This window comes from Dreissena polymorpha, chromosome 1 (genome assembly GCF_020536995.1).
Source record: "Dreissena polymorpha isolate Duluth1 chromosome 1, UMN_Dpol_1.0, whole genome shotgun sequence".
NCBI classification, from domain to species: Eukaryota; Metazoa; Mollusca; class Bivalvia; order Myida; family Dreissenidae; genus Dreissena; species Dreissena polymorpha.
Window position 1 is genome coordinate 28,597,700 of NC_068355.1, and position 15,140 is coordinate 28,612,839.

Consider the following 15,140-nt stretch of genomic DNA (forward strand, 5'->3'; position numbering starts at 1 on the left):
AGTGCAGATGAGTTCCGAGATTGAACATCAATTGAATCCAACTGCTGAGTGTTATCAATACACATTTATAGTGGAATTATATCAACTGGTCTGGGATTCACAGACTTATTGTGGATTAAAATTGCCAAGCTTTGGAAAAAATCCAATCAGTTAATAATAATATCATTGAGATTTCCAGTTTTATCATGGTCTATTCCAATATCATGGAGTGTTATGAAACATTAATCTTTTCAGAGGCTTATCATGTATATGCTGACATGGATTTTAAATGATAGATGAGCGAATACGTTGCACTTAAAAAGCCTTTTTGCCCAAATAAAACACATTTCAAATTGTTTTTATTAGAGTTAATATAGAATTAATTCAGGGCTCGAAAGAAAATGTTTGAATAATAATCTGACAATAAAGATTATAATTTATACATTTGGTTTCAAAATACCTAGTCAGGTTTATTTTCTAATGTTTTATAATATCAAAGTAAGACTGCTTCAAAAGTATTTAAAAATACTTTGTCTTAGTGACCTTAACAATCTTGCTGGTGAAGAAAAAATTTCTTAATTGTTATTAAATGTTAGCAAAAGAAACATCATTAATTGCATTAAACAAACAACACACAAAACGTTTTTATGTTTTAAATGTTCACAAGTTTTCAGAATTACACCAAAGGTGAACTCTATCAAGGGCATAGGCCATACCACAACAGACATATGATTCAACCAAAGATAAATGGCCAACCAAGCTCAGTATTTAATGAGTTTTCTTGGCACTCAATATACCTTTTCATGGCTTATTAAATCTCAACAATCATCCCATAGTCTACATTTGGGGTACTTCATGGGAAAGCAAAACCACATTAAGTTCCTTCATTATCATGAGCCTCCTTGAAAGCCGATGATAAACCCACACCTATGAAAGTTGACCCGCAGTCAAAATACCCATCATGACTGAAGACTAAAGATATTGGTTACTTCTGGGCTCAGTATGAATGTAGCAAATAAATTGATTGATTAATAGGAGGGTCTTTCTTTTTCTTGTCAATGCTCAGACAAACACAATGGCTCTCCACGCAAAGATGGCATGGGCTTCAGGTCCTTTACACTGCTTCCATGCATCACCTTGGTCTCCTTTGCCCAACTTTAGCAGATGAGGCTATCTTAGTTGGCTTGTAGTTGGCTGGTCACAACAGAACAGGATGACCTCCAGAAGCTGGAGTTGTACTTCATCCAGGCATTCTACCAGCCCAGGGGGACTTCACAGGCAGTGCACCATAGTTGATAATGATTGGAGTGGAAAGCCTGGCAATGAGGTAATGTGCTTTTTGACCCAGTGCATCCAACATTTATTAGTTTTTTTTCCAACTTTCAGCTTAAACAACATTTATAAACAAGCAAATTCATTGAATTGATATCCCTTGCCAGATAAACTTTATTTTTGGATCGGTGCAAATCCCTTGATATACAGAATATTCATTAAGTGCATGGTAATAATGAACAGGTAGCAATTAAGTCAGTGTAGGGTAATTGTTTTTATAAATTGCAATTTTCCTCATTGATATCTATAACACCCATGCAGTTTCTTGATGAAATGTTGTATCGTATCTGGCATATAGCCCTGAAAAGTTCCAGCATACAAAAACAACAAAGAGCAATAACTCTTATTTAAGAAAGTGAAGGGTTATGGTTCTTTAGCATGGCACTTCTCCTCAATAATTTGAATTCATCCATGAATTTTCATGTTGAAATCTTCAAGGTTTCTGAGATATAGCTCTGAAAAGTTTCATCATACAAAAAAGGATAACAACTTTATTAAAGAAAGTGCAGGGTTATGGTTCTTGAGCATGGCACTTGTCCTAATTGATATCTATAGACCCATGAAGTTTCATGGTAATTTCTTACATAGGTTCTGATATAGCCCTAAAAAGTTTTGTGACAGACGGACTTAAAGACTGACGGACTGACAGATATACTGACAGACGGACAAGGCCAAGTCTATATTCCTCCGCCTTTGGCAGGGGATAACAACTGAACATTCAAACAGGACATCTTTATTACCCTTGGCCTTGACATTATGATCAGACATGTCCATTTTCTAGCAATCTGACAATTGCAGTGACAAGCTGATTTACTATCAACTTGACATTATAGGAAGACATGACCATTTGCATAGTTACTTGACATAATGGAAATACTGTGTCATTTACCGACAGCTGGGCATATAAGAATATAATGTGGAGACATGATCATTTCCCATCAGCTTGACAATGTGGTGACATGACAATTTTATAACTAACTAGAAATGGCACGGCAGTGGCCGACGCCTATCCCCACGCCGCATGTTTGACATAGGGGTGCACCAGGGTTGGTAATGGGCCATGCATAGTTGAGATTGACGGTATTTTCATAAGAGATGTTCAGTATTAATTTGAAGTAAATCGATGTGGAAATGAAGAAGTGAATGTAAAATAACCTAAACAAATGAGTGAAAATCTCTGACCCGGCCCCACCCCAACTCCCATAACTTTTGACCCAGGGGTCACATCATAATTCCAAATAGTGCACTGTCACACATATGCTCATGGCTTCCATGTGTGTAAGTTTCAAGGTTCTAGTGCTAATAGTGTAGGAGGAGAATGTGGCCAGGACGGACGGACAGATGGCGGAGATAACCACATAATAGATTTCCAAAATCTAAACGCGGACCCTAAGGTCAAGGTCACAGGGGTAAAAAAAAATATGCACATTGAAAGGTCTTGTCCAGATACACATGAGTACCAAATATGAAAGCAATGTCTGAAGGGACACAGACGTTATGAGCTTTTTTTAATCACATTTGCAGATTTCGAAACCTGAACGGACCCTAAGTTCAACTGAGGAGCTGCGCCATGTGCGCATGATACGCCCGTCGTTCGCCAATGAAGTAGTAAGGTAATAAATAACCCTTTGAATCATTTTTTTACTTCAGTTTATTTGTATTTGAATACATGGTTTATTTTACATGAGCATGGAGCGCCGTCTCCTTGACATTCATACCATATCTTTTTTTGAGTATATGTATGCATTTCTTTAGAGGATATGGAGTTGAAGTAAACCTGTTATAGATATTTTGACCAATAATAAAAGAGAAATGTAGATGGGTAAGTGGTAGTGTACAATCGGAATAGAAAAAAGCTCACCTTGTTCAATTTTTCAGGGATACTAAAAAAAAAAAAAAAAAATCCATCGAAGGATATTTGAGCTACAGTAGGACATTCAATGAAATCACGAAATTTTGACGAACAAAGTCCCATAACTCTGGAACGACAATTCAGAATTCCGTCAAAAACGAAAGGGGATCAGGGTTTATCAATATTAAGATTGTGTTAAAATTTGAAGAAAATCTGTCAAAGGATATTTGACGTAGCGTACGACATTAACAGACGGACGGACGGACGGCTACGGTAGGACATTCAATGAAATCACGAAATTTTGACGAACAAAAAAAAAATCCATCGAAGGATATTTGAGCTACAGTAGGACATTCAATGAAACAAAGTCCCATAACTCTGGAACGACAATTCAGAATTCCGTCAAAAACGAAAGGGGATCAGGGTTTATCAATATTAAGATTGTGTTAAAATTTGAAGAAAATCTGTCAAAGGATATTTGACGTAGCGTACGACATTAACAGACGGACGGACGGACGGCTACGGTAGGACATTCAATGAAATCACGAAATTTTGACGAACAAAGTCCCATAACTCTGGAACGACAATTCAGAATTCCGTCAAAAACGAAAGGGGATCAGGGTTTATCAATATTAAGATTGTGTTAAAATTTGAAAAAAATCCATGGAAGGATATTTGAGCTTCAGTAGGACATTCAATGAAATCACGAAAGCGTACGACATTAACAGACGGACGGACGGACGGCTACGGTAGGACATTCAATGAAATCACGAAATTTTGACGAACAAAGTCCCATAACTCTGGAACGACAATTCAGAATTCCGTCAAAAACGAAAGGGGATCAGGGTTTATCAATATTAAGATTGTGTTGAAATTTGAAAAAAATCCATCGAAGGATATTTGAGCTACAGTAGGACATTCAATGAAATCACGAAATTTTGACGAACAAAGTCCCATAACTCTGGAACGACAATTCAGAATTCCGTCAAAAACGAAAGGGGATCAGGGTTTATCAATATTAAGATTGTGTTAAAATTTGAAGAAAATCTGTCAAAGGATATTTGACGTAGCGTACGACATTAACAGACGGACGGACGGACGGGCGTATAAAAATTGTATGCGCATGGAAAGGTGTTGTCCAGATACACATGCGTACCAAATATGAAAGTAATATCAGAAGTTAAGAGCCTTTTTCCAATTGCAGTTTTAGATTTCAAAGCCTGAACGCTGACCTCAAGTTCAAGGTCAAGGTCACAGTGGTCAAAATGTGTATGCGCATGGAAAGGTGTTGTCCGGATACACATGCATACTAAATATAAAAGCAATATCTGAAGGGTCCCACATAAGTTATGAGTCTTTTTCGAATCATGGTCGCAGATTTCTGAACATGAATGCTGACCTCAAGTTCAAGGTCACAGGGGTCAACATTTTCATGCGCATGGAAAGTTGTTGTCCAAATACACATGCATACTAAATATGAAAGCAATATCTGAAGGGACACAGTAGTTATGAGCCTTTTTTGAATCGCGGTTCCAAGAAAATCTCTGACCCAGCCCCACCCCAACCCCCATTACTTTTGACCCAGAGGTCAGATCGAAATTCCAAATAGTGCACAGTCGCACATATGCTCATAGCTTAGTCCATGTGTGTAAATTTCAAGGTTCTAGTGCTAATAGTGTAGGAGGAGATAGTGGCCAGGATGGACGGATGGACGGACGGACAGACGGCAGAGATAACCACATAATCCCCACTTTTTCTCCAAAAAGCGTGGGGATAATTAGAAAATTAACCCATTTATGCCTAGTGGACTCTCCAATCCTTCTAAATTGGATCAATGTATTTCCAAAATGAGGGATGTCTAATATATTTATTTCTAAATTTAGAATAGTTCTTACAGAAATTTCTTTAAACAAAGAGCGCAGACCCAGATGAGACCCCGAATCATGCGGCGTCTCATCTGGGTCAGCGCTGTTTGCAAAGGCCTTTTTTCTAGACGCTAGGCATAAATGGGTTAAGAACTGTTTACCACTGGCTCGTCATAAATTGAAAACATGATAGGTATAACATGGCATTCAACTAGACACATCAGATGAAAATGCCTGATCTGGTCATTCTACTAGAACTTTGATACTAGCTTTCTAAAACATGTTGCATATTAAACATGCTATCATAAGACAAATGTTGGAACTATGCATGAAGAAACAAGGGCTGCTTGTAAAACATGCATACACCCATATGGGCTGTCAGCTATAGTGGCAGCCATTGTGTGAAAACTTTTTTGTCACTTTGACCTTGATCTTTGACCTAGTGACCTGAAAATCAATAGGAGTCATCTGCCAGTCATGATCAATGTACCTATGAAGTTTCATGATCCTAGGCTCAATTATTATTGAGTTATTATCAGGAAACCATTTTACTGTTTCGAGTCACTGTTACCTTGGCCTTTGACCTGTTGACCTGAAAATTAATAGAGGTCATCTGCCAGTCATGATCAATGTACCTATGAAGTTTAATGATCCTAGGCGTAAGCGTTCTTGAGTTATCATCCGGAAACCATTTTACTATTTCAAGTCATTGTAACCCTGACCTTTGACCTAGCGACCTGAAAATCAATAGAGGTCATCTGCCAGTCATGATCAGTGTTCTTATGAAGTTTCATGATCCTTGGCGTAAGCATTCTTGAGTTATCATCCGGAAACCATTTAACTGTTTCAAGTCACTGTGACCTTTGACCTATGAAGTTTCATGATCCTAGGAATAAGCGTTCTTGAGTTATTATCCAGAAAACATTTTACTATTTCAGGTCACAGTGACCTTGACCTTTCAACTAAGAATCAATAGGGGTCATCTGCGAATCATGATCAATGCACCTATGAAGTTTCATGACCCTAGGCATAAAACGTTCTTGAGTTATCATCCGGAAACCATTTTACTATTTCCGGTCACCGTGACCTTGACCTTTGACCTAGTGACCTGAAAATCAATAGTGGTCATCTGCCAGTCATTATCAATGTACCTTAGAATGAAGTTTCATGATCCTAGGCATAAGAATTCTTGAGTTATCATCCGGAAACCATTTTACTGTTTCAATTCACTGTGACCTTGACCTTTGACCTAGTGACCTGAAAATCAATAGGGGTCATCTGCCAGTCATTATCAATGTACCTATGAAGTTTCATGATGCTAGGCCTAAGCATCCTTGAGTTATCATCCGGAAACCATTTTTCTATTTCAAGTCACTGTGACCTTGACCTAGTGACCTGAAAATCAATAGGGGTCATCTGCCAGTCATGATCAATGTAACTATGAAGTTTCATGATCCTAGGCTTAAACATTCTTGATTTATCATCCGGAAACCATCTGGTGGGCGGACCGACGGACGGACTGACCGACATGTGCAAAACAATGTACCCCCTCTTCTTCGAAGGGGGGCATAAAAATAAAATACATCTATAGTGTAATTATTTAATTATATGGAAATTCATTTGACTTAAATTAAAAAAATATTTGCTTAAAATTTAATATTATTTCGATGCACTAGTTAAGGATTGCATTATCTTTAAAAAAAATCAAGATCTCTTGTTTGGAATGGTAAAAGTTTACAAATCAATCATAACAATGTAGGAAAAAAAAATTTCAGAAGCTTATCCTTAACCCATTTATACCTAGTGGACTCTCCTATCCTTCTAAATTGGATCAATCTAATTCCAAAATTAGGGATGTCTAGTATATTTTTTTCTATTTTTTTAGAATATTTTGTATAGAAATACCTTTAAGCAAAAGACGCAGACCCAAATGAGACGCCGCATACTGCGGCGCCTCATCTGGGTCTACGCTGTTTGCCAAGGCCTTTTTTCTAGACTAGGCATAAATGGGTTAAACAGTAGCATGAATACACTTGAAGACAATTTAACCTTGCCAGAGGTTAATGTTCGCAAACTGCAGAGGAAGCAAGAATGAAAACCGGTATAATCTGAGTAATCAACAGAAATGTGTGTTTAATCTATGGCTCTTATCTGGGCCTGAAAGCTGCTATCTCAGTTGGCAGATAGAAGGGCAGTGGGCTGTATCCCCAGGAGAATCTGTAGGCCTGATAACTGGCATGATATACAGGCCAAGAGACCAGGCGGATCCAAGACTAGCTTAGTTCTACTGGTATATTTTGATGGTTTAACACTTTACCACTTAGATACTTTCATACACTTGTAGTCCATTAGAAAGTTAAATTCAATTAAAGTGATATTATGGGCATCTAACAGTAAATAGGTGTCTATTGCAACCTTTGTTTATTTTTGGTGTTTTCACTTCATAAACACTTATTTGCTAATGCAGCATCAACATACTAAAACAATATCCCGGAGAGAGAAAAATAATCCATTTGAATATCAACCTTACTTTCGTTTTGACAACTGACGACAGAAATGATTGATGTAAGATGTGAGTCTAAATGTAGTTTTCATGCAGATTTGTTCATACTACACAAAGACACAATTTTGTTTTACGGATCATTTCAGCTTAGAGGCACGGCGAGTCATGTAAAATATCGAAAATAATATATATCTTTTATAAACAACTGGTAGCAAGGTAAGTTGTAGATAATTGGTCAGTTACCACATTTTAACTAATTCTTTTGGACTGTTCATTCTTTTCAGCTCAATTAAACAGCGAAAAATGCCCATACTATCACTTTAAAGATCTTTTTCACTAGATTCAAGTTTTCAAGGCTTCATCTCCAACCCTTACATACTGATGAGCAGCAAACAGCATAAAACCTGAACAGGCTGAGAGTTACTCACAGGCTGTTCTGGTTTTATGCTGTTTGCACAAAGTTGTTTTCACTTTGCTTCTGAGAGGGAAAGGGTTAATGCTAGAACCAAACACAACCACTTATAATAGTTTTCCTGTGTATTTAGAAGTATATGAGGTAGCTTTAGTGTGTACCCTGAGTGTGTACCCTGAGTGTGTACCCAGAGTGTGTACCCAGAGTGTGTACCCGGAGTGTGTACCCGGAGTGTGTACCCTGAGTGTGTACCCGGAGTGTGTACCCTGAGTGTGTACCCTGAGTGTGTACCCTGAGTGTGTACCCAGAGTGTGTACCCTGAGTGTGTACCCTGAGTGTGTACCCTGAGTGTGTACCCTGAGTGTGTACCCGGAGTGTGTACCCGGATTGTGCCCCACGTGTGCCCCAACACTCCTACCTGACTAAGTTACTTGAATTTATAATTACAGCTGCAAAATTGTCCAAGTTTGGTTTGGTCTTGTGCTGTGGGGGGAAGTTGGAGTACCCATAGATAACCCCACCTTTCCAGTATGGTGACCACATGCTTCCAGAAAGAGGATTAAAACCAAGTGGTCTAGATGAAAATCGCCTGTACTTTTTACTGTGCTTACAGCCCAAAATACTCTAGATCCTGCTGGGCGCAATATATAATGACAACCACATGCATGCAACACATAAGGTTAAAAGGTTTTTAACCTGTGTGTATTTGATTAGCCACGTCCTCAAAAATTTCTTTCATATTCGTACTTTTCTAATCTTAGATAACATTCTTCATGAGAAATTTACACAAAATGTGTTGTTTTATTCTGGAAAAATAAACTTGGGAAGTTCAGTATGTGACCTGTTTTAAATGCCACATTAAATTCTATGGAATACAGAAATATTGGTTTTAGAGATCCATCAAAATGAAAATGTGAAATTTCCTGTGTGGGTGCCTCAAATTTTCAGTTTTTCAGAAGCAGCCGGCTGCCATGGTAACTGATTTATTATCAGCTGTGGGTAAAAATGTAAAGATCTGGTAGCTGTTCCCAGTTAAAGCACTGGCACATGAAGTTTGTTACTACTTCAGCTTCTTTTTTTTAGCATATGGAACATTTCTTTGCTTTACACAAACTGTATGTTTGACTGCATCCCGGCACTGTTCTTATTTAATTATCAATACCAAGGAAACATAAACTAAAATTTTGATTTAATGCAACATGAACAAACTACTTTCTGAATTTTTTTAAATGAAAGTAAATCATAACTAGAGCTGACATGACGTATACCCCCACGTGCCGCATTGACACAGACTATTTAGCATGTTGTCTGCACAAAACAAGAGAATCTAATTTATCTTTTTAAGACTTATTATGCCCTTATCATTTATGGCCATTTTGACCTTTGAACTCTTGAATTCTTTCGCATGACACGCCCTCAAATGACTGTGAACAAAATTAATGTAGGAGTCATTTTAAAAATCTCACGATAAATGACATAGTTATGGCCGGACAAGCTCATTAAAGGCCATTTTTGACTTTTGAACTCCAAGTGTAACCTTGACCTTGGAGATATCGATGTAATTCTTTCGCATGACACAACGTCCAATAATGGTAAACAAATGTGCCAAATGATTTTAAAATTACACAATGAACAACATAGTTATGGCCCGGACAAGATCATTTAGGGCCATTTTTTACCTTTGAACTCAAAGTGTGACCTTGAACTTGGAGATATCGACGTAATTCTTTTGCACGTCCCACCTTTCAATGATGGTGAACAAATGTGCCAAATGATTTTAAAATCTCACAATGAACGACATAGTTATGGCCCGGACAAGCTCATTTATGGCCTTTTTTACCTTTAAACTTAAAGTATGACCTTGACCTTGGAGATATTGAAGTAATTATTTTGCTCGACACACCGTCCAATAATGATGAACAAATGTGCCAAATGATTTTAAAATGTCACAATGAATGACTTAGTTACGGCCAGGACAAGCTCATTTATGGCCATTTTTTATCTTTGAACCCAAAGTGTGACCTTGAACTTGGAGATATCGACCTAATTTTTTCGCGCGACACACTGTTCAATGATGGTGAACAAATGTGCCAAATAATTTTAAAGTCTGACAATAATCGACAAAGTTATGGCCCGGACAAGCATTGGACCTTTGAACTCAAAGTGTGACCTTGACCTTGGAGATATCGATGTAATTCTTTCGCACGACACACCGTCCAATGATGGTGAACAAATGTTCCAAGTCATTTTAAAATCTAACGATAAATGACATAGTTATGGTCTGTACAAACTTTCGGTTTAAAATGCACTAAGTGACCCTGTGACCTAGTTTTTGACCCAGCATGACCCATATTTAAACGTGACCTAGACATTATCTAGATACAACTTCTGACCAAGTTTGGTGAAGATCGGGAAAGACAGACCGACAGACAAAGTGACTCCTATATAGCACCCGTTACCAGTAATGGGGGTATAATTACAATGCATTTGTATGCATGGTAAATTACTGAAGTCGTAGACCATGCTCCTTTATTGTTAATATTGACACAATATTGATACTTACCTAAACCATGGGAAGAAAGAGATAACGATTGGGCTTGACACAAATACAGTGTCAGCTTTTTACAGAAGCCGCATAACAAAACAAGAGGGTCTGAAAGGCCCAAAGTCGCTCACCTGAGGTACAAAGGAACTGGCATGTTCTGTGCAGCCCAAAGATGTCATAAGAACAAATTTTCTGACCAAGTTTCATGAAGAGTGAACTATGAATGTAAAATGTAAAAACAAAAGTGCTAACAAGGTCTTAATATAGCCATAAACGGATAAATTTCCTGCCCCTGGTGGCCATGTTTTTCAACAGACCGGAACCATTTTCTAATCTCATCCAAGATATCATTAAAACAAATGTTCTGACCAAGTTTCATGATGGCTGGACAATACATGTGACCAGAGCTCCAGATAACAATTTGGTCAAATTGTTATTTACTCCCTATTTCGAAAATTAATTCTTATTTTACCCCCTATTTATAAAATTAATTCTAAACACTATATTACCAAATAATTTTTTGCTTTGTTTTTGACACATCAACAATCCAACATTTTGGTTTATAGTCTTGGAAAAGCCTGGCTTTCTTTTCCGTTTCTTGCTTTCCCATAATCGGACAGCTTTTTCTGGCTCAAAAGACCCCACATCTATCTTGCTCATCTTGCTTTTTTTGCCTTCCACGCTTCGATACACTGCTTCGGTCGGCCTTTTTGATTTTTTATTTAAAACAGTCACTGACACTTCGGCTTAGGTCATAATGGCATTTTGGTCGCCGTTAAAGTCATATCAAAAATATATATTTAACATTTAATTTTAATGACATTTTGAATAGGTATATATAGGTATATTGTATATTACTTGTGAATAAAAATTTCAATAAGTGTAATTAAAAAGGCACAATAAACAGTAATGACTCGCCTGTAATACCAGGAGAACAGAATCGAGACTGTTTGGCCTTTTGACCGTTCTTAAGTGTGGCCCTTCCTCACAGCAAAGTGACGTTGACTTAAAGTTGTAAGTTTTCATTGAGCGCCTCGACGAGTCAGAACCGGGATGAAATGTTTACCATATATAATTTGCTACTGGAAGTTTTACGCACGTTCCAAAATGTCGAAATTCGTGTTTTATTTTTTCAATGCGTAACTTTACGCAAAGATTTTAAATCTAAATCGTTATTTAAGAAATTTTATTCGTTTTTACGCCTTTACGCATGTTATCTGGAGCACTGCATGTGACTTTCAGAGTGTATATAAGTTTTTACCATAGCCTTATAAGGAAAAAAGTCCCGACCCTGGCGGCCATGTTTTTCAAGCAACTGGAACCATTTTCGAACTCGTTCATCATGTAATTGGGACAAATCTTCTGACCAAGTATAATGATGATGGGACTATAAATGTGGCCTCTGAAGTGGTTACATGTTTTTTTACAGACCAGAACCATTGTGTACTCATCCAAGATATCATTTGAGCAAATGTTCTGACAAACTTTCATGAAGATGTGGCTTTAAGAGTGTTAACAAGTTTTTACTAAAGCCATATAACGCAAAACGCCCACCCCCTGGAGGCCATGTTTTCCAACCAAATGAAACCTTTTTTTTCAAACTTGTTCAAGATATCATTGGGATTAATCTTCTGACCAAGTTTCATGAATATCTGGAAAAAATTCTGGCCTCTGGCTTCTGGCTAGAGTGTAAACAAGGTTTTACTATAGCCATATAAGGAAAAATGCCCCATCGAGCCATGTTTTTCAAGCAACCTAAACTATGTTTGAACTCGTCCAAGACATCATTGAGACAAACGTTCTGACCAAGTTTCATGACCATTATTGAAAGTGGAGTACTAGATGATCTGACAATAATTGTGGTCTGTAGATTGCGAACATGGTTTTACTATAGCAATTACATAGCCATTTAAGGAAAAATGCCCCGCTCCCTGGCAGCCATGTTTTTTTAAGCAACCTGGACTATTTTTTAACTCATCCCAGATATCATTGAGACAAAGGTTTCATGAAGATCAGAAATAATTGTGGTCTATAGAGTGTTAACAAGGTTTAACTATAGCCATATGTAACCATTTAAGGAAAAATGCCCAGCCCCCTGGCTGCCATGTTTTTCAAGCAACCGGTACCATTTTCAAACGCATATAAGATATCATTTAAACATATGTTCTGACCAAGTTTCATGAAGATTGGACAACAAATGTGACTTTTAGAGTGTTAACAAGGTTTTACTAAAGCCATATAATGAAAAAAAATACCCAGCCCCCTGGCGGCCATGTTTTTGACCAACGACAACCATTATCAAACTCATCAAAGATATCATTGGCACAAATCTTCTGATCAAATTTCATGAAGATTGGACATGTGGCCTTTAGAGTGTTAACAAGGCGAATGTTTACGCAGAAAACACACAAAAGAAAAATGGTGATCACAAAAGCTCACCATGAGCACATTGTGGGCCATAAACCGCTTCTAGTGATCAAATCAGCCGCCTGCAGTCCCTTATTGAATACACTGGATTGATACTAATTCAAACACATTTTTTATACTGCAAATTTGCTCTTTTTTTTTTTAACAAATCCAATTTACTTGCTATTATTCTGTTATTTATCTTACGGAGCACATTCAAAAACAAATGTCATCAATAGATACAATTGTTTTGTTTTGTAAAATAAACAAAATTTAATCCATTACCTAAAACAAACTTTGAAAAAGCCTATAAAGGCAAAGTATATGAGTAAAAAGTGCTGAGTTTTCAGTATAGGACATAATGTTGGTGTGCTGTTTTCAGTATAGGACATAATGTTGGTGTGCTGTTTTCAGTATAGGACATACTGTTGGTGTGCTGAGTTTTCAGTATAGGACATAATGTTGGTGTGCTGTTTTCAGTATAGGACATACTGTTGGTGTGCTGTTTTCAGTATAGGACATAATGTTGGTGTGCTGTTTTCAGTATAGGACATACTGTTGGTGTGCTGTTTTCAGTATAGGACATAATGTTGGTGTGCTTAGTGCTATGAGCCTCAACAAGTGAATCGTGTTTGTATCCAAGTTCCCACGGTGTGGCCTCAACAAGTGAATCTTGTTTGTATCCAAGTTCCCACGGTGTGGCCTCAACAAGTGAATCTTGTTTGTATCCAAGTTCCCACGGTGTGGCCTCAACAAGTGAATCGTGTTTGTATCCAAGTTCCCACGGTGTGAAAGCAACACACTACAAGCTAAAGTCTGAAAACTTTTTTCATGTCTAGAAAACAAAAAAAAAATGTCTTCCTTAATTACATTCAAGCAGATGTATGACAATTACATTCAGCATGAGTATATTTCAGTGCACCCAGACACAAGGAAACGTATGCACAGATCAGATTACAGTGAAGAAATCAGTCCATGTAATGATTCCACCAAAAATACAACAAAAATTAAAAACCTCCATGTCATTGTCTTCTTTAAAGTATTTACTTTCACATGAGATATTCACTTGAATTTTGTGGAGGCATTTCTAATTTCTCGCTGTCTGTGAAACAAAACAATCATCATAGTAAAGCATGTGTTTTTAATAAGCTGTCTCCCTGTATTAAAATATGTCTGCTGTTTCAATGATTTAACTCTTTCAGTGCGGGAACCGAATTTTGAAGGCCTTTGCAAACAGTTTGGATCCAGATGAGACGCCACAGAACGTGGCGTCTCATCTGGATCCAAACTGTTTGCTATTCTAATAGTATTCTTTGAAAAAAAAATGGAAAAAAATGCTAATTTTAGAAATTCAGCAGACAACTTTTTAGCAGACGACAAATTTCCCAGCATGCAAAGGGTTAACCCGTCAATCATAAGATTATGAACTGTCTTTTTTTCTCAAGTAAAATTTTTGCAATGACAAACTTGTACAAGCATGATGACAAATTGTAAAAAAAGTGTATTTACATAATTATTTAGACCCTTTTCACATCCTCTGTATTGAGTTCTGAATGAGTTACCTCCATTGATAAAATGAATCAAGAACTCAAGACACTCTATGTTAATATAATGACACTTATCATTATGTTTTATGTACATGTTAATTTTGTTTATCAAAAAATAGATCTAGCTTTTATTTATAGATAATTAACTGAAAATGACCACTTCATATAATATGAAGACAGTAGAACAGCTAAAACTGCAAATTTCCAGCTTTGTTTTTATTAATTGATAAATTAGTCAGGACAATGGCTTAAATTGGGAATTATGACACTCTTCTATGCAAGTATAAGTTCTGTTTTCAAGCAATACCCATTAAATTCTCAAAGTTAAAATTAGACACAGAAGAGTTAAATCCCTTTCAACAAAATTTTGATAAATCAATTATTATTAATATTGAAGTATAGATCTCTTAAATCATGGACTTCAAACATCTAGCCTTTTTTAGTATAGAAGTATAGAAAATATCAAAAGGATTCCCAGAGTTCCTTAATTTCATTAGGTAAAGATAGGAAATAAGGTTCAATTTGTAAGTGACCTTCTGTGCAGAAGTTATTTTTTACAAACTCATTAATTTTAATACCAACTTGTGACATGCAGTTCAATCTCAGATAGTTCTTATTCAGCGGACAGACCCAGGGTTAATGGGTTACTCAAACTGAAATCTACCAAAATCCACTTAAAAACGCCTTGGATATTTGCAT